The sequence below is a fragment of the Equus asinus genome, chromosome 7 (genome assembly GCF_041296235.1).
Source record: "Equus asinus isolate D_3611 breed Donkey chromosome 7, EquAss-T2T_v2, whole genome shotgun sequence".
Classification (NCBI taxonomy): domain Eukaryota; kingdom Metazoa; phylum Chordata; class Mammalia; order Perissodactyla; family Equidae; genus Equus; species Equus asinus.
The window spans coordinates 27427938-27451650 of record NC_091796.1 but is presented as its reverse complement, the minus strand read 5'-3'; the positions used below and the strand labels follow the sequence as shown (position 1 = coordinate 27451650).

Here is a 23713-nt window from a genome sequence, read left to right as displayed (position 1 = left end):
GCCTAGCAAAATAATTTTTTCTGTTTTCTATGATATCTTGTATAAGACTGGAATTACTGATTCTTCATATGTTTTGCAGAACTTGCCCATGTGGGGTTTTCACTTGGGGTTTTTTGTTTTAGGATTTTTATTTAATTTTATTTTGGTGAGGTAGATTTCTATGAATTTAAATCTTTAAATTATAATCTAATCAAGTTTCTTATCCTTGAACCAATTAATTTTGCTAGAAATTGTCCATTCTACCTGTTTTCAAATTTAAAGGCAAAAAGCTGGTCACAGTGTTCTTAGTTTTAAAACCTTAGTTTGTCTGCAGTTGTATCCCTTTTTCATTTCTAACATTTGTGCCTTCTTTCTTCTCCTCTATCAATCTTGGCAAACTTAGTCTTTTCAACTTAGCACCTTTGGTTTAGTTGATCCATTCTATTTTTTTTTTAATTAAAGTTTCTCAACTTTATTTCCTTCCTTTTTCTAACTCATTACATTGATTTTTTTCTAACTCATTACCTTGTATAGTTAACTCATTAATTTTCAGTTCTTTACTAATAAACATCTAAGGTTCTAAGTTTCCCAGATAGACAAATGAACTTTTGTTCTATCTGTTTTGATAGGCAGTGTTTTTTTCACTATTCTGTAAACATTTTCTAATTTTTATGAGTTGTTCTTCATCCCATGAATTTAGAAATATGTTCTTCAGTATACAACTATGGATTTGGGAGTTGCTATCCTCTTGTTATGTTTCTAACTTAATTGCACTAGGGTCCAAGGATGTGATTTGTAAGGTAAAAATTCTTAGAAATTTGCCAACACTTGCTTCGCGGTCTAGTACATAACCAATTTTTGCAAAATTCAATGGGCACTTGAAAATACATCCTCCGTAATTGCTGCACGCTTGCTAATTGCACCTTCCCAATCCTGTATAGCCTTATGATATTTTTATCTATCTTTTCTTAAATTACTGAGGTGTATCAAAATCTCCTTCTACGATTATACATTTTTTTATTTATCCTTGTAATTCTGCCAATTTTACCATACAGATTACTATAGACTGAATATTTGTGTCCCCACATGTGCCCCCTCCCGCCCACTGAAATTCATAGGGCAAAACCTAATCCCCAATGTAATGGTATGTGGAGGTGGGGCCTTTGGGAGGTGATGAGGCCATGAGAGTGAAGCCCTCATGAACGGGATTAGTGCCCTTATAAAAGAGACCCCAGGGAAGTCCCTTGACCCCTTCTGCCAGGTAAGGTTAGAGCAAAAAGACAGCTGTCCATGAAGTAGGAAGCAAGCCCTCACCAGACACCAAATCTGCTGGCACCTTGAACCTGGCCCTGCCAGCCTAGAGAACTGTGAGAAATAAATTTCTGTTTACAAGCCACCTAGTCTATGGAATTGTTACAGCAGCCAGAATGGACTAAAACATAGATTATATCTAGTATATCTTTTTTCATCCTTTACTTTGAAACCATGACATCATACTTTTAGATATGTCTACTAATAAAAAGCATTTAGTTGGATTTTTTTTTAAAGTTTTCATTCTCCTTTAACTAGCAAGCTTAACGTAAAATTATGTATTGGATTTATGGAAATGTTTAAGATTATTTTCTATCATCTTATTTCATGTTTTCTAATTCCTATGCATTTTCTTTGCTTCTTTTTTCCTGACTTCTACTAGAACGATCTTTTTTTTTTTTTTTTTTTTGCTGAGGAAGATACCTCTTGCCAATCTTCCTCTATTTTGTATGTGGGTTGCTATCACAGCATGGCCAATGACAAGTGGTGTAGGTCCATGCCTGGGAACCAAAGCGGTCATGAAACAGAGCACGGTGAATTTAACCACTATGCCACCAGGCCAGCCCCAATCAAATTTTCTCAATTTCCACCTCCTCATCCCTACTGACCTGGAGTTACACATTCTATTACAATTCTTTCAGAGGGTTATCCTTAAAATTGTTTCAATGGAAACTTTAATCAGTGGGTTGCAGGTGAAGAGAACAGCCTATTAAAAACCATAATAAAGGAATTAAAAAAGAAAAGACAATCTCTTGAGGATAGGGAGAAGAGTCAGGAGAAAACAAGGAAAATTTTGATAACTGGAAAACGGATGAATGAGGACTAACTGTGAACAGATCAGAGACTACTAAGTCTAGGCGAGCTGTGGGAAAACGTCCTGATTTACACAGCAGAGTCCTCAAAAAGTTAAGTAACAGACAGCACCAGTCATTTCCCCCACCTGGAACTGAAGGCCAGGAGGGCAAAGGAGACAAACAGGCAGGATTGAGTGAAGAGCCATCTGAAAGCAGTCAATCCCCAGATCCGCTCCCCGACTCTGTAGCACTGGTAACTGCTCCTCTCTCCCTCCAGAAGACTAAATGTTTCTTCTCAGCAGAGAGTAAAACAGTCTCCCTGGACTAGGAGGTGGCCTGAGTACCACTAGAAGACGAGAGGGAGTAAATGAACACGAGCATGCTGCACACTAAACACAGACTCCCCAACCCCCTTCCTCCTTTGGGTCGTGGCTCCCAATACACAAGCAGCCAGACCTTTACCCAGTTAGTCAGATCAAGACTCCTCTCTGGGGTACCTGACCAACCCAGGAGGAAAGACCCACAGACACTAATATTGAGAGTTTACCAACAAATAGCCCACTCAGATCACTCTACAGTGAAACTGAAAGGAGACAAGGCTCACCCACAGGCTTCGTTTCCGATCAGCTTTTTAGACCCCAACCTTCGTAACCAAAGATTACTTTGATTATCTGAGGAAAAATGGCAAGCAAAAAAGAGAGAAATGCAACTTCAAGAAATGTGTGACTATACCGAGAAAGGAAACATTGTAAACATTATCAATATAGCCAGAGAAATAAGATCTAGCAACCCTGGAGCAAGAGCAGCATGCTTTACAAAGCGAACATTCAAAGAATAAAAGAAGGGCTCTTAGACGGCTTGATAGCTCCTGATCGCAGAAATGGGGAAGAGAAAATCAATAGAAGAGCTGGAAGATAAAGTAGAGGAAATCTTCCAGAAAACAGAAAAGAAAGATGGAAAATAGTAGAGAAAAGTGAAGAAAATTGGAGGACCAGTTGAGGAAGTCCAACGTCCAAACAGGACTTTCAGAAAGACATCAGATGATGTCTGATGTCCGGGGGGGTGATGAAAGAAATCAGGAAATATCCTCTGAACAGAAAGATGGGGAGTTTCCAGGTTGAAAGGGCCCATCAAGATCCCAGGACAATGGATGAAAACACACGCACATCAAGGCCTGTAGCTGTGAAACTTCAGAATGTGGAAGACAAAGAAAGAGCCTGAAATCTCCAGGGAGAAAAAAACAGATCATATAGGAAAGAATCAGAATGGCTTTGGTTTTCTCAACAGTAACACTGTAAATGAAGTCAAGAGAGCAATGCCTTCATAATTCTGAAAAGAAAATTACTTCCAACCTAGAATTCTATTACCCAACCAGGACAGAATAAAGGTAACATCTCCAAATATTTACCCCACACACTCTCTCTCAAGTCCTGAAGGATACGTTTCATCAAAAGGAGGGAGAGCAAGAAAGATGAAGGAACCTCCTAAGCTGATAGTAAAACGGATCCCAGGATGACTGCTGTGTATTAGGTGCAGAGGCAACCAGTGCAAACTGGAGCAGGTTCAAAAACACGTAGCCAAGGCTTCTCTCCAAAGTGAACAAACATCATAAAAGTCAACAGAAGCAAGACTTTCAATGATGAGACCCACAATGATCACCGTACGTGGTACATGGTTGAGAGTGAATGAGATAATAAAGAACAGCCTGGTACCTCTCTTTTTAACCAACATCTTAGCAAGAGATTTCTGATCCTACAGATTACAATGCAGAAGAAAAAAAAAACCTGTCTGAGAGGAATTCTCATATGTATGTATTGTACAGAACAGCTCTAGAAGAAGACACAAGAAGCTACGGACAGTGGTTACATTTCTGGAAAGACGAACTGGATAGCAGGAGGCAGGAGATCTGCAGGAGACTTTTCATTATTTACCACTTTGTTCCTTTTGAATTTTGTACCATGTCCATGTATTTACCTAGTTAAAAAAATGAATAAAGTACATTCCCTAAAATAAATAAGCAAATGTAGATATCCTTTGACCTACTTCTAGAAATCTCTTACACATGCGTATAATGATGTATAAACAAAGTTATTTGTCACAGCACTGTTAACACAAGACTAGAAACAACCTAAATGTCCATCAATAGAGGACTGATGAACTACATTATATACATCCAAAGAAAAGAACATTGTGCAACCAAAAGAAAAAGTAAAAAGGCACTCATTATGTACTAACGTGGAATAATCTACAAGATGCATTATTAAGTAACATATATGATCATTTGCACTAAAAGCACAAAGTTGCTCATATATGCGTAAAATCTCTGGAATGATACACAAAAACCTTAAGTAATGCTACTTGCCTTTGGAAAGGCAACTGGGTGGCAAAGTAGAAGCTGACAAAGAGACTTTTCACCACATATCCTCCTGTACCTTTTGAATTTAAAATTACAATAAGGTATTACCCATTAAAAAAAAAAAACACCAACTACATCTAGCTGGTGTCTGCTTTTCATTTACCCTGCTTGGCCTTCAGGAGATACTTAAGTCCATCTGTAAAGACTAGTGTTCTTCTAGTTCCTCCACAGAGAGGTTTGAGGCTTGTTTTTCCCAGAGGCCACAGATGTTTCAATGATATCAAGAAAGTTTTCATATTATTAAATTTTTTTTAGCATACAGTCCCCAGAGTTATAGCTCCCTACCCTGAATGGCTTTACAACCCCATCCCCAGCTACTAGATTCTTATCTAGTAAATTCCCCAAGGTTAGCTTTTCCTTAACAGTGACTGATTTTTCTGTTTCTGGCACCCAGGGACTTTTCTCTCCCTCTCTCCCTTCCTCTCTAAATCAACAATATACATAAGAAAAAACAAGTCTTACATTTTATCAAACATTTGTAGCAGAAGGAATGGACCTAATCTGTGTCTGTACTAGCAGGTCTGTTTGTGTGATTTCGAGAAATCTATATAAAGCATAGTCAATAATGGCAAATGCTGAATAAAGTAGTAACATAAAGTGAGGGGGGAAAAAACTGCTGAACTTGGCAGTTCAGAATTCACCTATGATTTCTGAGAGGACAGTGGGAAGGGGAATATGAAAAAGAGTGGCAAATAACACTTCACAATGTTCATGTCTAGAACAACAGAAGTGATTAAATATAGAAAGCAAATGTAGATTTCAATATCCTCAAAATGCAAGTACAAAATATTCCCCAAATACTTATATGAATTTTTATTTCACAATAAAATCAAGTTAGATATTTCAACATAAAATACTTGAAATGTGATGGTGCTGCCTCATAAGAACACCCAGGGTCTCACTGGAAATAGTATAAAATCACTAGATTTTATAGCACTTAGATTTTTGGCAATCTGTGTTCAAACAAGTATCACAAAAGGTAGAGAAAAAAGCAGATTACTTATAACCTGGATTTTTACAAGTGTTTTAAGTAAAAAAAAAAAAAATCAGGACAATAGAAAACATTAAAAAGAATAAAAATACACAAAAACATTTTTTAAAAAAACAGATTTCTCAATTCTCACTGTAACCATGCTTTTTTCCAAAGTTGTAAGCTAGTAAAAGACACTGCCAATTAGAAACTAAGTTAGCCCCATGGAGAACGATGGGTAACATCCCTTTTAAACAAAAGCAAATAGGAAACATTCATGTGTTCAATTTTATGGACTGTTAAAACCTAATGCTAGAGCTTGAATTTAACCCTAAAAGTAGGTCATTAGTTCAGTGAAAGTCCACATTATATAGGGACTGGTGTGTAAAGACACTATCTGCTCTTTTTTTGTCAGGAAGATCGGCTCAGAGTTAACATCTGTTGCCAATCTTCCTCTTTTTTTTTTTTCTCCCCAAAGCCCCAGGACATAGTTGTATATCCTCGTTTTAAGTCCTTCTAGTTCCTCTATGTGGGATGCTGTCACAGCATGGCTTGAGGAGCAGTGTGCAGGTCCGTGCCCAGGATGCAGACTGGCAAACCCTCAGCCACCGAAGTAGAGCACGCAAACTTAGCCACTACACCACATTGGCTGGCCCTGAGATGATCTGTTCCTTACTTGAGTTATATTCCTTTCACCTTTAACGAGTTGTGTGGAATCTACAGTTCCATAATCAGCTTGTAAACATAAACTTACATACTGGAGGCTTATGATTCCCAGATTATAAAAAAGCATCCATCTATCAGGAGACTTCACAGGCCCAGGCTCAAATCAGCACAAATATTCAGTACTCCGACTGCCCTTCAGATTCCTAGAGTCTGCCCTGACCCTCTGCTGAAGCAGCAACTTACGCCCACATCAAGTGGGCAGAGTCATCAGAGTGTAGAAGGGCAATCAAAGCCAAGTCTAGAGTAGCAGTGTCCAACAGAACTTTCTATTAGATTAAAATTAAATTTAACATTCATTTCCCCAGTCACAGTGGCCATATTTTAAGTGCTAAGTGGCCATATGTGGCTAGCATCTACTATATTGAAGAGCACAGGTCTACAGCAAAGATTCTTCTCTAAGATCTGTTATTCCCGTGTGGAGCACCCAAGGCTTCCTGGAGGTAAGAATGAGAGGAAAACTGAGCAGGCAGGGCTTCAGCAACTGCTCATTCCCCTTATATTTCGAGATTCTGCATGATGTTGTCTTTTTTTTCTGAGAGCCTTCTGGTTGCTGTTGTGTGCACAGGTGTGTGTGTGCATGCTTTAAGTTTGAAAACTACTGGTTTAGAGTAGAAACGGCCAACGCACAAACCTAAGGACAAAGTTAGACCCTTCTGATACTTAAAACACCTTATAAAGAAAAGTTTAATTGGCCAGCTGACATGAACTACAGTCTAACCACCTGTCTATGAAGTAAAAGGTTGGTCTAAACATGGCAAATTTGCATTCACTGCCACAGATAAAGCATCTCTAGCCTACAAAAAAGTTTCCATAGTTTATTCAAATCAAGGGAGAAAGCTCATGGGCCCAGCTTGCACTGCACCATTTAACAGAAGTTTATTCTGCGAACTTTGCAAATCAGATTCACCACTCCACATCTTGCAATGAAAGATGTGACCAAGAGCGAACATTTCCTTAATATTGACAAGACTTTAACCATCACCTCTTTATAGAATTTCTGGAAGAAGCTGAACCAGCGTATGAAAACATACTTTAAACACAGGCAAATAACAAAATCACACGTTTACGGTGCTACTTCCTCAGATCAAGAGTCTTTTTTGAATTAAAAGACTCAAGGTAATGAACTTGATGAACTTCCAGCGGCTCCCCGAAGATTATTCTTCCTTACTAACTAAATACGTTAAACCTGAAACTACGCCCTTCCCCCTAGAAGGAAAAGGAGGGAGAGAGAGGGCAGTGTAGATTATTCAAGGAAATACAGCTTTTCAGATGCAAACTGGACATGTGTACTGAACAGACTGCAACTGAAGTCTACATTCACTTTCCACTGCTCTAGGTCTTGAGGCCAAAGTAATTCCAGATTTTGAAAAATTACAGAACTACTTGGAAGAATTAGTGACAACTGCATAGTAAACTCACAAATTTCAGTAAGAATGAATCACTTTAGGATTTCTGTTTTAAGAGTACAAACCTAAAAACAGATGTAAATCACTAGGCACCTGTCCTATCAGCGTGGCTCAGTTACATCTAAGAGGAACCCACTGAACTAAAGGAGACCCACGCACTCTAGAATACACAAGTATGTAAGTCACAGAATTACCCTAATATTTCTGGCTATCTGGACAAACCAAAGCCTGGCTTGGCAAAATTACATTCTCCCTACATGAAATTACAGAAATTGAAGCTGAGAGCTACCCGAGATGTATATCTAGAATCAGCATTCAAATATGTCCTTACTGAATACATCACAATTACGTCAATCCAGAGAAATGATCAAAATTGACGAGAGACAAGCGATAGGTCTCTGTGGATTTTTAAACAAAAAAGGATTACTTTTGTACTATTGGTAAAATAAAAAAAAAATCCGTTTTTTTAATAACCAAGGTTATATATTACAGGGTCGCCAATTAATATTTGATGGAGTAGATAGTTGAGAAAGTAACTCTGAGGGAGGAAGGAAGAGGATCCCCCAAAAATCATTCAGGCTAATATTGGGTAGACGTCACATATAAGAGGCAAGAAGCCCTTGACAGACAGACTAGCTGTCCACACTGGTTCGATCCTAGAAATCTCTAGCACACTCTATGTCAAAGCCTGAGTGAAGTTTTACATGACACTCTCAGAGAGTGACAAAAAGAATGACTTACTCTGAAGGAAAGGTGTGGTATGAGGTGCCACACCATTTAGATCACCTTTCTTTACTACTGGCCTAGCACAAAAGGCTTTTCGGTCTGGAATTGTGGCTCTCTGAATGGCAAAACCAATGAAAAACATCTTGGTCATAATAGGTACTGTGGATCTTTCATGAAATAAGTCATCTGATATGCACAATGCTCTACCCCTTTAAGAATACTTGTTAATCATCCTGAATGACAAACTAAGAGTATATTACGTAGATTACAGCACTCTTAAAAAAGATTTTTCCCAAACATGATTTAAATTAATTGATGAACATTCATTACTATGCTTTCAGGTCTGGTCCTGCACTGAATGGTCCCAGACATGCTAGCTGGGCTCTGATTTGTTTTTGTGTCTTGTAGATTATCTCTATTATCCTCACCAGGCTGTTATCTGTTTTTTCTTACAATAGACAGTAGGCTAACAGTTCCCCATCCTCTTACCCCATCCCCCACTACACTCCCCTTAACCTCCCACATTACCCACAATCTACTTGTTTCTAATCTACTCTGGGTTTAGAAGCCAGATAATTTTGCTTGTTGGAAATATTTGAAATAAACACCAACAGCTTCTGATTGAGAGTCTCCACGGCTCTCCCATGACTACAAGAGCTTTAAGGTATGGACTTGGACAATTTGGCTACCCTCAGCCTTTTGCGCTTAGTGTCTGGTTCTCAAATGCATTTAATAATATGCCAAGGATAAGAGTGTAGGCAAATCACCCAGATTAGAAAGAAAACTGAAAGCCAAAACTAGAAGAGAGGAAGAGAAGAGATCATCTGGGAGGACCCTTATGTCTGAGGCAATGTTCTAGGTACTTGAATTATGGTCCCTTAATCCTTGCAACAACCTTAAGAGGTAGGTACGAATACCTCCATTTTCAGTTAGAACACCAAGGCTCAGGAGTTAAGTAATTTGCCCAATACAGTAACTGAGAAACCGACTATTAACCTAGTCTCTGACTCCAAAACGCATGGCCTTTCCGCTACACGAGATTACGGCCCAATTCTTAATCCCGGTTTAGCTAACTGTTTTCACGCTTTATTTCTGATTCTTTCATTGGAACCTGACTCAGATTTGCTTTCTTTCCCTAATCAGTTTCTCTAGTTAAAGGACAATGAATAATCAAACTAAGGCCAAATTAAGCTTAGCTCTACAAGTGTTCATCTGTTCGGCAAGAAACGCATTTCTGAAAGACTGGCCACATCTTTAATCTGTAGAGAGTGTGCAAAAATGGTGACAAGTTCCCTCCCAAAATACACGGATTGTTCCCAGTGACACTGTCCTCTACATCTGACAGAAAGCAATGGAAGCACACTTTAGGAACTGGCTCAGTAACGTATTACCAGCTCCCTCAAGATACACACTAACATGATTTTCTTACCCTAAACATTGGAAGACAGGGCAGGAGATACGAGGAGTCTCCACTTTTCTAATTCTATTAAGGAACAGGGGTATACTTGTTCCCTGTCACATATTTTATTGCCTAGTCCAGGGCCTCTCACAGCAAAGGCTTTTTGGATGAATAAATGCAACTTATTCAATAAATAGAAGTTATTTGTTGACTAAATGCATACCCTCTCCTGAATTGGTTTTGAAATCTTTACATTTCACATTTTCTAACATAGCCTTGCAATACTTAGTGGAAAACATCTTTCCTCTTACAGAAACTAAGAGCTTAAAAATGGCTCCTCTACTCCCATCAAAAGACAAGGAATCTAAAAGACATGCCCTTCTCCATCCTCTAAAAATGACTCTTGTCCCAAGAATATGAATAAACCTCCATCTGCCAGACTGCACTAAATACAGCTTTTATATGCATTACAAAAACACCTGTATAAAAAAGCTGCTACAAAACGAGGCCTTTGGAATCCCAAAGTACAAAACCAACAGAATCAAAACCAAACAAGAATAAGGAGAGCTTTCAGACCTTTACAAAGCCAAAACTGAAAATATTTGCAAAATGTAAAAATTCAATAGGTCTTTCATCAGCAGGTTATGCAGCTAGAGTGTTTTTCACTCATGTGTTTTTCCCCATTGTGAAGTAACAAGATTATAGCAACACGATTCCAGTATTTACAATATGAAAATGAAAAGGGGACCTTTTCCCATCTTGAAGCAGAAACAACCTTTGTTCCTATTAAAGGGAATTTCTGCTGAAATATACAAAACCATCCCCAAATTCTTTCTTAAGAGTTAAAACACATACCAAGCCTGACAAGCCACAAACAACAGGAAATTGCCCTGTACAGTTTCTTACAAGACTATTATTTCATGAACCTTACAGATTGTGTCGAGATTTAACCACTTAGAGTAAGTACAGGTAAGTTACAACCCTGAAAAACCAAACTTTTGTTTAACACCTATAACCAGAAATCACTTTGGAAGACATAGCTACAAAATATGAAAACCAAGCTCTAAGAGCAATTCCTTACTAAAGCCCAGAAATAGATGTTTCCAATCATATTACATTAATTAAAATTGGTCAATGAACTACTTTAAACTCAATTAATTTTGACATTAAGAGTATAAGGGGGCGCTTACCTTACAAATGCCCACAGACTTGAACTATTCTTATTTACTACCACAACTAACTTTATGGCAAAAATTAAAGAACTTTAAAAATAAAACCACCGTTACTGAGTTTAATATAAATGTCTGCTAAATGACCTTTTGGTGGAGAAAATTCTATCAATATCCTGTATGTTTTTTTTTTTTAAAGCAAATGAAAAAAATCCTCAAACTACGATACATTTATGAAATCTATTTTACGTTATTTCTCCCAGCTCTGTTATATTTGCTTCACTTATTTATTTATTCCCGCTAAAAATCCTCAAATTTCATCCAACTATTTGACTTAAACTTCTACGTAAGGAAAACTTTTTTAAAAGGGGGTCAAAACTAGAATAATAGCAAATGTACTTTCAGGGTACTAACAGCAAATTTATCATCTTTTTAGTCTCAAGAAAAATATCCTTACAATCTGTAGTACAGGTTCAACGCATATGAAATCAGAAGAGAGAAACTGAAAAGGAACAAAGATTACACAACCACTCAGAATTCTGGAAATTAATTCAAATTTCAGGGACCATTTTTAGAAAGATGGAATCACTCCAAATAAGTTTGCGAGATCATTTCTTTATTCATTAACAATTACTTGACATGTGTGGTTTTAAAAGTTTACAACACCAAAATTTAGCATACTCCAAACTGTAACAAATAAGACACGGCTGACAGAAAACGCTACTCCCAAATGCGTTTCACCTGAAGATGTTTTCTTAAATAAAGGCTTGGTTCACAACAAACCGGTAGTATTTCGCTTTTACAGGGTCAAGAGGAAGGAATAACCAAACCAACCTAGGTATGTTTTTCTTTTGTTTAGGATCAAAAGGAAACCACAACCGCATACGGGTTAAGTAAGTAAAACACAAAAATACCCAACCCCAGGACAGCATCCCCCAGGAGAGAACTATTAAAGTTGCAAATTTGAAAAGCAAGTCTGAGATACGTGAAATCCATTAGCGTGCTTTCTAAAGGCGTGTGATAAAAACTAATAGGCTCCACTCACGGAGCAACTTTCACAAGTGAGCAGAGAAGACTCCCGACCGAGCACCAGCCGTTGTGCGTGTCTGTGCAGAGCACACACGAGCAATCGGGACCCCGAGACTACACGGTTAACAAAGGTTACACGACCAGGAAAAAAAAACAAAAGTGGAAGCAAAGTATCGCACGGGGCTAACACGGCTCCCCAACAACTCCTGAAACAAGAGCTCCGTCCCTCCGGCTCTGGAAATCACAACCACCAACTACCAAGCGCGTCGGCCGCGGAGGGAAAGGGTCCCCGCCCCGGGCCGGCCGGCCGGGCAGCTCTGGCCGCCGACCCCTTCCTCCGGCCCGCCGCTCCGCGCCCCGGGGCCGGGCTCCTGCTGCCCCGACCTCGCCACACCCCAGCCCCCAGCCCGGGGCCATGTGACGCGGCGACCGAGCCCAACACAAACACGCCCCGGGGCCCGCCGGGCGCCCGGCTTTACCTGGACCGCGGCTCCGGGGCCCGCCCCGTCAGAGCCGGGGGTCCGGGACCTTTTGTTCCTTCCTCTTCCGAATGGGATGAGGGGCTGGGAGGGGACAGGGGAATGGGCGATGGGAGGCGGAACTGAAAACACTCTCGCGGCCGCCCGGCCGCCCCGCCCCCCAGCCAGGGCCCGGCCGGCCGCCCCGGCGCGCGGGGAGGGGGCGCGGGCCCGGCCGCCGCCCGCGGGAAGGAGGGGGTGGGGACGCGCGTCCCGCCGCCGCCGCCCCTCCTCCCCTCGGGCGCGCGCCCGCACCCCCACCTCCCGGGGCGGCCGGGCCGCCCCCGCCGCGCCCGCCGGCCCACCTCCGCTTCCGCCCTGCGCCCTCCGCCGCCCGCCACAGCGGCGCGGCGCACCCACCTCCGGGCGCCTCGCTCGGCGCTCGCTTGCTGCTGGCTGGGAGCTGCTCCTCCGCCGCCGCGGCCGCGCGGTAGACCCGCCTCCCACCCCGGGCCGCGAGCCCCGCCGATTCGCCGGCGCAGCCCCGGGGCTGGCACCCTGCCGCCTGCTGATTGGCGCCCCCGGCCGCCCGTTAGGGCGCGAGGCACGCCGGCCGAGCGCAGCGCTCGGCACTCACGGAAGACGGGGCGAGCGGAGGAGGGAAGGAAAGAGGCCGAGCGCCCGGGAAGGGCCAGGGCGCGAGCGAGGCTAGGAGACTCGCGGGCCAGTACCTCCCCACCTCCTTTCCCTTCGGCCCGCCCCGCCCTCCCGCCGGACCGGCGGCGCGCGCAGCCAATCAGCGCGCGGGGTGCTCGGGGTGTGAGCCGCGCGTCGAGGGCCTCGAATCGGAAGGGAGACGTCGCTCGCTGATTGGTCCCGCCTCCCCCGTAGAGCGTGAGGCGAGGCGCTGCCGGGCGGGCGGCCCGGCGGCCGAAGACGAGGCGGGGTGGGACGCCCGCGGTTTCGGTTGACTTCGTCTCCGGCGCGCTCCACCAGAGGCTCTGGGAAGGGAGGGGAAGGCACGTAACCTGCCGCGCTGGCGACCGCCCGTCCCTCGTTGCCTCGGCCCCGGGCCCCCTCCCCGGTCAGCGCCGTTGGGTGGGGCCTGTTGGGGGCCGCCGCCTGGTCCACCTTCCGCAGTCCAGCCCGGCGTGGACACGTGCTCATCCCCTGGGGAGGCCCGGGGGCAGCCCGGAGGACTGGACGAGCCGGGGTACCCGACCCACCCTGGGCGCGCCCGTCTGCGAATGAGTGGGCGGGGCCGTGGTGGTGGTAAATGGGGGCGAGGTCCGAGAAGCCCAGGGCGGGGATCTCTTACGGGTATTAGGGCCAGGGGAGGGGATGCCAGGTATTTTTGTTTAAGCGGAATCTTGGTTCTATCAAATGGTGTTAATAATGCATGCTCTGATGGTCCTTGCGAAGTCTAAAAGATAAGCGCCTGGCACGATGCCCCGTGATTGCTGGGTTATCTTCCCTTCCCCTTCATTTCTCCACTGTTCTGGCGGTGTTCTTAGGCCCCGGCGTCCCACGTCTGCGCTCCAAGGCCCTAATCTGCTGGCTGCCCGAAGTTGGTGGGGGCGTGATTACACTCGGGTAACCTTGTCGCTTTTACCTTACGGGCATCCAAGCCTCTGCTGAAATATTGAACTCAAGTGATCACGTCACGTATTTATTAAGCACCTCCTATGTTATTCAAGGAGCATCATAGAACTGAAGTGGAAAAGAAACTTAGGTCTCACCCAGGTAGTTGGTGGCAGAGGCAAGACTAGAACACAGTTTCCTTGGCTCCCTGGCCAGCACTCACTCTCGTGTACTCCTTACTGCATGGATTTATTTGGGGACTCAAGATGAACAAGCGAGAAGGCTGCACTAGCAATACAAACCAGTGAGCAGGAAGTACCAAATGACCATTTCGAACAGTAAGAGTTCTTGAAATATCCTCTTTCTTTTCAGAAAGGAAGGCCTCCCCGAGAACGGTGCCTTCAGATGGACCTGGAGAGAGACGGATTTAGCCATCCTCTGAGTCTTACGGGTTTTCCAGATTTCCTTTCAACATCTCTCATTTCCAGCCATCTCTCAAACATGGAAGTACGTTTCTCATCGAAAGGTGGTGATAAAGCGTGAACCCTGCAGTTAGGCAGATTGTGTAGTTTTGAGTGCAGCTCTGTTCCGAATCTGTGGTCATTGGCAAATGGAACTCACCTGTAATGATAGCCACTTAAATACAGTTGTGTGATGATTAAGTAATAAATAAGTGAATAGCACAGGGCTTTGAAGTTAAAATCAATAATCGTGATCCTTTCTTGCCTTCTGTTGCCTGTGTACATTTACGCTAACATGAACCTACTCGGCAGAAATTCTTCCTTCAAGAGTTGACCTCCAAGGTAGTTTCTTTCATTGTCAGCTTAGAGGCAGCTCTACTCACCGCTTTTTAAAAATAGCTTGTGAAGGAGACCCAGGAAGCCAATTGGTGGAGCTGTTACACCTCCCAAGGCTTCTGTTTCCACTCCCAGAGTCACCAGGAGGATGGTCTAAGGCAAAGGCTGTTTGATTTAGAAGTAGGAAGGCTGTTTTTGGTTTTTGCTCCTTCTTCCTGCTAACACAAGTCAACAGTTTTAATATGAAATGGCCTATAAAAAACTACCCTGGGTCACAAAAATATTTTCTCCTACGTGACCAGGGTGTGCAGTTGGGTGTCCATGTGGGTGAGTGGGAATAGAAACTGAAGCAGAGCTAGCTGGAATTCCAGAAGAATCTGCTCCCCAGTATGGGAGTTAGGTGCTTTGAGGGATACACTAATGTGGTGGATAATATGCTTAAGTTAGACCATCTCTCCAAAGTGTCAGACTTTGAGTCCCAACCCTTCCATTTAGAAGCCTTCCAGGATCTGTAGGATTGAGGAAAGGGGAGGAGGGCTCCCAGTGCCGTCCCCAAAGGGCTTAGGAACCAGAGCGTGCCTACCGTGGAAATGCATCTGAACCAAAGTGGGTCAAGACAGAAACTGACAGCAGATGGAGCACGGATTGCCGTGGCAACAATCAACTTGGAAATCCACTAAGGTACCTCAAGACCTATCAGTCGGTCCCTATTGTATAAATTATATTGAGTGAGTCTTATTTTTATGTGGAGAGACACCAAGTTTAACCCTGCATTACGTGTAACACTGCAAAATCAATTAAATCAAAACCAATTCAGAACCCATTTAAAAGTAGTGAAATGTACTGGAAAGCGTACGAAAAATGATAACAGTGGTTGCTTCTGGACAAAGAACCCTGGAGTCATGAGTGGAAAACTTAAATTTCATCATTAATTCTTATGTAGTTTTAATTTTTTAAAAAAATATATCCATGTATTAATTTTTCAAAAGTTGCAACTCATATTCCCTCTCCTTTCTGATAAATCTGTAAAGCCCTTCCCAGTTACCCCAGCCCAAAGGATATCACTCACCTATGAATTTTCTCTCATGGTCAGAGTGATTTACATACCATGACTTCACTTTGATTAGTGTCTTGATCTGTTAGTTTAGTCTTCAGCATTTTTTTTTAACTTTTCATGTGTATATGTTTTGTCTCCTCATTGAGATTGTAAATTCCTGAAGGACAAGGACAGCATCTTGTTCTCAGTCGTCTCCCCACACCCTAAGATAAAAAATACTAAGTAATTGAAGAAAGGTGAAATACAGCATTTGTATAGCAGAAAAATATGTGTGTCTTAGTCTGCAAGCATTCTACCCAGCTCTGCCCCATCCTTCCAGTTTGCGTTTGCCCTCAGTACAGCTGTGGAGCATCTTGTCAACATCCAGTCTCTATAGTTGCTCATCCTGGTGGAACTAGGTTGCCGTGAGCATTACTACATCTGAAAAATCCAGTTATTTGCAACTGAAAGGATACTGTTTAAATGAGATAACCTAGGTAAAAATTGTAAAGAACAAATGTGTGGGGTTATTTTTGTTGTAAATGATAATGAAGAAATCCAACACCTGCTGGGTTTTTATCTCACTACAATGAAATTTCATGTTTTAAAGGAACTTTACATTGAAGATGTGTACACCTTGCATCTACACACACACACAGTCCTTATTCACAGGCTGGTTTTTGTTAAAAATCATTTGACATCTGATGGGAAATACTGGAGACAAGAATAAAGTATGTACAAGAAAAAAGAAGTGTCCAGGTGTTTATCAGGTATCTGTTATGTGCCTGTCATAAAAGCATTAGTTGATCATGGTGGAAAATTCTTATGGCCAAAATTACTTAGGAAAACAAGACATACAAGTAGGGTTTTTTAGATTTAAAGAGAGAAGGAGATTGAGAGAGAAGTGGGCTGTGGTTGAGAGAAAAATATTTGGTGAAAACAAGTTATATTTCTCATGATTCTCCAAGCATCTGATAATTAATATTATATTGCTTGTCCATACATTTAAAGACATAAATAATCAGTGGATCAATTGATTATTAGATAGCTAATCCAATGATTGTTCAAATATTACTTGGAAAATTGCAAGACAATTTCAGAGTACTCCCATAAAGCCATTTAAACATTATCTGACATCTACGTATTTTGCAAAAGAACTAAACAGGGGCCAATGTCTAAACCCTGAAAGAACAACGTAGAAGTTGTTTAAAGTTCTCATGTAAGGGGAGATAATTTGTTAGTCATCTGTCAACAATAGGGCCTTATGCCTTGATTGTAATTGTCTGTGTGTGACAATATTGACTGGACCAGGGTGCTCCTAGGCAGGATAAGTGTATGAAGGTATAATACTCTGGGAACATTTCAAGCGTATTAGCATAATTGCTCTGATGAAGACTGAAGAGCTTATTTAACATAACTGACTAGAGTAGACAATAGATGCATAATCAGTGTCCTAATGATTGCATTAATGAGCCCCAATTGTTTGTCCTTACCATAAACAGTCCTCAGCTATGAAAAAGACGTTTTGCTGAAGGAGTCTGTCAATTGTGTTAGCTGACGAGTGGCCAGAATGTAATGAATGGTGGGTGAGAGCCAATTCCTATTGGGTCCTAAAGCCCTTAATGGTGGATTTCAAGAAATAAATTATATAGCTATGTAGAAATTTCATATCTGCTCCTCCTTCCCTGCATACAATCCTGGATCCTGATCAGTGCTCTTATTTTGTAGCTAAGGAAACCAAGGCCCAGGTTTCTCCAAAGTCCTATGGCCACTTAGTGCCAGGGATTATAAACCTAGTGTCTACCTTTTCTGCTCTGACTGCCCACTGCTCTTCCACCTGTCCCTAGTTTGCACCCTCACCCCTGCCTTTGGTACTCTCGTCAATCTCCCTGTTCCGTTATTTTGTACGCATGTGTCCTGACCAACTATTTCACAGTGAAAATGGGGCAAATTTCCTATCAACACCTAAACCCCCAACACTAGACAAACATGTCTGTCTCCAGATCTGTCCTTCCAGCCTCTTCCTGGGAAAGATCTCCTCCTTCGGGAGAAAGCTTTTTCTTGTACCTATTCTCTGTTCTTTTGACCACTCAGTCTAGATTAGCCGCCCCCCACACACCAGTCACACTATCATATCACCTTTTAAAGTTTTTCTTAAAAACTCTTAGCACTATATGGAATCACCATGCCCATTTATTTCTTTACTGATTTACCATTTGTCACCTCTCCCCGCTGAATGTAAGTTCTACAAGGCAGGAAACATGTCTGTTTTGTTCACCATGGTATCCCTAGTTCAAACCTACATGAGGCACTCAATATTTTTGAATGGATGGATAAGTTTTACTCAAATTCATCATCTCTTTCTATTTTCTTACCTGGATGTGTCTTAGCCCGGTTTCCCAGAAAACAGAGCCTGATACAATATTAAGTGCTGATGCTTTATTTAGGAGGTATTATCCCAGGACAGCAACAATGAGGGAAAAGGCAAGGAAGAATGGGGAGCAATGCATACTGATGGATTTCTGTGCTAAACACGACTTCAGGATAACCTTGAAGAGAGACAGCCAGTCTCTGGACAGGTGCGAACATTTGGCCATACAGGACATCTCCAGACAGACATTATGGAGAAATCATGCCTTGGAACAATCTGAGGGAGGGAGGAGTTTTATCTTCAAGTTTCCTGTCTCCTGTTGGTCAAAGCTCATCCTACAGGGAGCTAACTTTCCCATACTTCCCAGTTGTATTATCCATATTCTATAATAGCCATTCGGAAGCCAGGTACCCTGCCCTGGAGAAGTGGTGGGGGGAAACTGTGGGTATGTGGCTGGTCAGCCTCGGACAATCAAACCATAAGGGACTTAATTAACTAAGTTGCTCATGGTGTCAGCTGATGCAGAGCAAGAGGCCCAGAAAATCTGAGAAGACACGTAACAGAGCCTGATAAGGGTAATTGTTACCACCACAACAGTAGGACCAGGTTTGTTTACTCACTGCATTGTACCCGGGACCTCATACAATAAGTGCTAATTAAACTTTTGGTGAATGCGTGAATGCGTGCATAAATAGCATCATCATCTACTGACTTATTTAAGCTGAAACCTTGGAGTCATCTGTGATCTTCCTTGATGCCTATATATTAAAATTCAGACGAAATTCCTCTTAGCTCTACCTCCTTAATATAGCTCAGATCCAATGCCTCCTCTCCAAGCTCACTGCCTTGATTCAGACCTTCATCATCTTTCATTGGAATTATTGCTATAGCTCCTTAACTGGTCTTCCTGTCTCTGGTCTTGCTCCCCTCCAATCCATTCTTCTCCCTGCTGCCAGAATTTTCCTTTTTTTTCTTTTCCTTTTTTTTTTTCACTAAGGAAGATTCGCCCTGAGCTAACATTGGTCGCCAGTCTTCCTCTTTTTTTTTTTTTGCTTGAGGGAGATTATCTCTGAGCTAACGTCTGTGCCAATCTTCCTCTATTTTGTACGTGGGTTACTGCCACAGCATGGCTGACAAGTGGTGTGGGTCTGTGCCTGGGATCCAAACCTGCAAACCCAGGCCGCTAAAGCAAAGCATGCCGAACTTAACTGCTACTCCGCAGGGCCAGTCCCAGACTTTTCTTTTTCTTTAGCATATTTTCTAAATGCAAATACGCTAATATCACTATCTTGATTAAATTGATAGTTTTCCTTTTTCTTCCTTTTTCAGGATAGAATAAGGACTCTTTAGCATAACCTTCATCCTTGAACATCTGTCCCAGGCTGGTCTGTTTAGCTTAACACCTCACCACTCCTCACCTTGCTCATTATACCCCAGCCAGACTAAATTCCTCACAGTTTTCCCAGTGCACCATGCTTTCTCATTCCTCAGTGCCTATGTTGTGCATTCTGTTCTGCTCAGAATGTATTTGTGTCTGGTGAACCTCTACTCATACTTGGAAACTCTGTTTCCACGTGGCCCCATTCATTCACTGATCCTTCCAGTTAGCCACCCACCCATGCAGTACTCATTATAACACTCAGTTTTCTTAATTGCAGGCAACAGAAGAAACTGACATTGCTGACTTAAGAAGAAAGGGAATTTGTGAAAGCATATTGGGTGGCTAACTCAATTGACAGGAAGGTGAAGAAATAAGCTCAGATGATAAGCAAGAACAAGGAAGCCTGGGCAGCAGCTAGGATCTTAGCCAAGATCACAGCACAGCATGTTGAGGGAGGTGACCATTGCTGCCACAATCATTCAACACACGATACCTGAGCTTACACTCCCAGTTCAGTGATGCTGGACACTGGTGCCACCTACCACCAGCACTACCAGTACTGTTGCTCCTGGAAACCAGATGTCACTGCAGAGCCTGTTATTGCCACCAGAATGGTTTCCCCGCCAAACTTACTTTGCGTTACTAGAGCTCCCTCTTTGAAGCCTGGGGCAGATCCATCAGGTTTACTAAGCTTAGCCTGTGTTCCTTCCTCTAGTTGCAGGCAGGGCTGGGAAAGTAAGGAGCTGACGGTTTTTGACTTCTGTATGCAAATATTGGCCTTTTAAGCAAAGTACCTGCATCTCTCCGTCTGAGGGCTTCCTGTTGGCCTATAGTTCTGGGCAGGCCAGATGTGCTGCGAAGTCAGTACCCCCAGGAGTAATCTTCAGCCAATGATGGATGGGTACCCCAGTTTCCTTGCCTCTGAGGGGTGAATAACCGGAAGAGTGTTCTGCACGCCTGCTCCATAAATGCGCTTTATCCACTTCCTTCTCTTCCCTGTCTGACTTCCCCACACCCCTACCAACGCTCCCTGGAATCACCTTCCAAATTAACTACTTGCACTCAAATCCTTGTCTCAGGGTCAACTTCTGAGGGAACCAAACTAGGACAGTGATGAACCATAGTTTTTAAGCCAGTAAGGAGAAAATTAGGGACATGATGATGGGGGTGGGGGAAAGGGAGGGTTGATAGACAGTGAAAGGTGACAGATCAATCGATTGGAGGACCCAATGAGGTCAAAGAATGTTGGAGTCAGGGTACTGGAAGTAGTGATTAGAGAGTGGGACACACGAAATTGGGATTATGCAGTTATTGATGAAGACGAAGTTTACAGTATGACCATGGGAATTTATGACTTGTTTGCGTGGAGGATAAGATTATTACGGGTAAAGGACCAGGGAACTGAGAGGCCAAGGCCAAGGGCAAAATCACCTATGAAGAATGGTTATTTTTTATTTGCCTTCTATCTCTCCCATAGGGTTATTCTGCAGATTAAATTATATAATCCACATAAAGTTGCTAGTACAGAGCTTGGTACATATTAAGTACCTCATCAATGTTAGTAGAGGTCCACAGACAGACACATGATCCAAACCACACCAGTCAACTCATCCTGAGGCTTATTATAACTTGATCCACTGAAGAAGGGCTCTCTTTCCTCTTTGGTTGTGAGGCTGGAAGGCTGCAGCTGCCTATGGCTACCTACACTGCCCCACAGAGAGAAAGAAGGAGCTAGGGCAACACAAAGACAGAAGCAGAGAGAAGATGGAGAGAGGATCCTGGCAGTACTGGATTCCCAAGAGTCAGTCATTTCTACAGCCAGATCTACTCTGCCTTCTCTACGGTTAGTGTTCGAGTTCAATACAACGTTTGTAAAAACTTTAATTTTGTTTTGCTTAAGCTAGTTTGAGTGGAGTTCCTATCATTTGAAACAATAAAGAAACAAAAAAGTAACTAATAAGGGAATTTACCTCTTGCCTCATACTGACCAAAGTGATCTAATGCAAGGGGTGTACATGGAGATCTTTTTGAGCTCTAGGGAAGACGATGTATGGAGAGGTTTAAAGAAGGTATGACTAAGACTCATACTGAGTTTGTCTCAGCTCTGCCATTTGCTAGCTGAGTGAGCATTATGCCTTGAGGTTTTGCTGGGAGACACTCTAAGAGGCAGCCTTGCTAAATTATGTTGCTGTAAAGTTGCTGACTGCATCCTCTCCCTCACCTCTCAGTGTCTTTTCTGTGATGCACACAGGAGAAATTCATTCTAGAATTTGTTACCAGAAAAACTTTACTTCTCTTAAAGAACTATCAAGAGTTTTCTTTGTGGAAAGAGAGAACTAAGTAATCAATTGTATTTATTCACTTTGACTATCTGGAAGCTCAGAGTCAAAAGTGCAGCCCAACATTAGGGACTTTATAATCTGCAAATGTGACTATGTGAATTTTATATTTTCCTCCTAATCTTAATATTCTATTCTAATTTATATTTTCCTTAAATGTTGTTTACATTTTACTATTTCATTATAAGTGTCATACAAAAGTTCCTCTAACCATTACTGGAGTAAAGCAAAGTATAAATAAATAAGTACACATACTAGTATTCAACTGGAGAACTATCTTTCACCTCTTTACTGTAAAATGATGGAGTTAAAATTTCCAGTGGAGAGGGAAAATTCTGAAGCATCCCCTTAACTCCAAATTATAGCAGTAATAGATGGCTATAAAAAACAAAATTGAAATAACACAACTGGCTTCAAAAATAAGATATGAATCCCCATGACCCAGAAACAAAATAGAAACATCAAGAAGTAAATAGGGCTGAAGCCATGGCTTGCTGGGCTTCTGGTCTAGAGGCAGCAGCCATGGCTAAGAGTTCAGCTCCTGCAGAATAATGGGGACCCACTGTGCTCCACATGAGGTGGAGTATTACAGCCAGGAGCACTTACCTGACCGTGAAGGGAAGCTGAAAAGGAAAACTGTTGTTGACTACTGTATGAGCTCACAGAGTTTATAAAGCCAGGAGAAAAGTCTAGGGAGGTAGGAGATAGAAACACAGTTGCACAACCAGAAACTTGAATAAGCAGCCCACTGGCCTGGTGACTGGATATGAAGCATCCTCAGTATCATCATCAGGCAGGAACCCCCAACCATATATATAAGATCTGATTCTAGACTGAGATACTAGGGTGGGGTGGGGGGGACTAATCAGAAGCAATCACAAATCTACTAAATAGAGAAGAGAGATAGAAATAAATCCCCCTCTCAAAATGAGTTTACAAACTAAAATTACTGCAAGGCATTTGAAGAAATCTAAGGCTAAGAAAGACCACAATCAAATTCAGTAATTAAAATACGAATTTGCTCCATTAGAAATAAACTTCAGAGGTTATTCTGAAAAAAGACAAACATGAGTATATTTATACACTAAAATCACATCCATAAAAAGAAAGACAAATAAAAAAGAAAACAAATAAAACAGCTTTATACAATGAAATTGATTAGAAATTTTTAAAGGAAAATATAGATTCTTTTTTTTATTAAGGACATTTTTTTTTTTTAAAGATTGGCACCTGAGCTAACATCTGTTGCCAATCTTCATTTTTTTTTTCCTTCTTCTTCTTCTCCCTAAAGCCCCCAGTACATAGTTGTGTATTCTAGTTGTGAGTGCCCCTGGCTGTGTTATATGGGACACTGCCTCAGCATGGCTTGATGAGTGGTGCCATGTCTGTGGCCACAATCTGAACCAGTGAAACCCTGGGCTGCCAAAGCTGAGTGCACGGATGTAACCACTCGGCCATGGGGCTGGCCCCAAGATTCTTGAAATTAAGAACTTAATAAGCCATCGGGCACTTTCAAAGAGCAAATTAGTGAATTAGATGACAGTATCACAAAATTTACTCAGAATGCAGCACAAAACACCTATAGAGTTTTAAAGAATAGTGAAGAGACATGGAGAATAAATTGAGACACTGCACAATACATCTATTAACAGTTCCCAAAGAAAAGAATAGAGGGAATGAAGGAGAAACAACAATTGAAGAGGGAGTAGCTGAAAATTTACCAGAATTAGGGGATAATCCTGTCCTAGGTTTGGAAGTACCAAGTACAAAGCAAGAAAAAACTAAATGCACTCTTAGATATTTTATAGTAAAACTGCAGAATATC

The 23713-nt window shown here is 42.1% G+C and overlaps 1 protein-coding gene and 2 long non-coding RNA genes across 9 annotated transcripts in view; 1 reads left to right on the top strand and 2 right to left on the bottom strand.

Moving 5' to 3' along the window:
- The window catches only part of SMAD2 (SMAD family member 2), a 79419-nt gene extending 66269 nt beyond the window's left edge, over nt 1-13150 (bottom strand). For 3 of the 7 annotated variants that reach the window (XM_044774685.2, XM_070513098.1, XM_070513099.1), the window contains exon 1: nt 12405-12588. The gene's annotated coding sequence lies outside the window, so the exon portion shown is untranslated. Of the gene's footprint in view, nt 1-12404; nt 12589-12803 lie in introns of those variants that run through there. The other 4 variants (XM_044774684.2, XM_070513100.1, XM_044774687.2 and 1 more) reach the window with 4 other exon arrangements.
- Nucleotides 13012-14673, top strand: LOC123287340 (uncharacterized). Its single transcript, XR_011504420.1, has 2 exons — nt 13012-13596; nt 14337-14673. It is a non-coding gene; the product is annotated as an uncharacterized lncRNA (long non-coding RNA).
- A 1157-nt stretch (nt 14674-15830) lies between these two features.
- The window catches only part of LOC139045645 (uncharacterized), a 35698-nt gene continuing 27815 nt past the window's right edge, over nt 15831-23713 (bottom strand). The window contains exon 3 of the long non-coding RNA XR_011504421.1: nt 15831-16021. This is a non-coding gene — a long non-coding RNA (uncharacterized lncRNA). The remainder of the gene's footprint in view (nt 16022-23713) is intronic.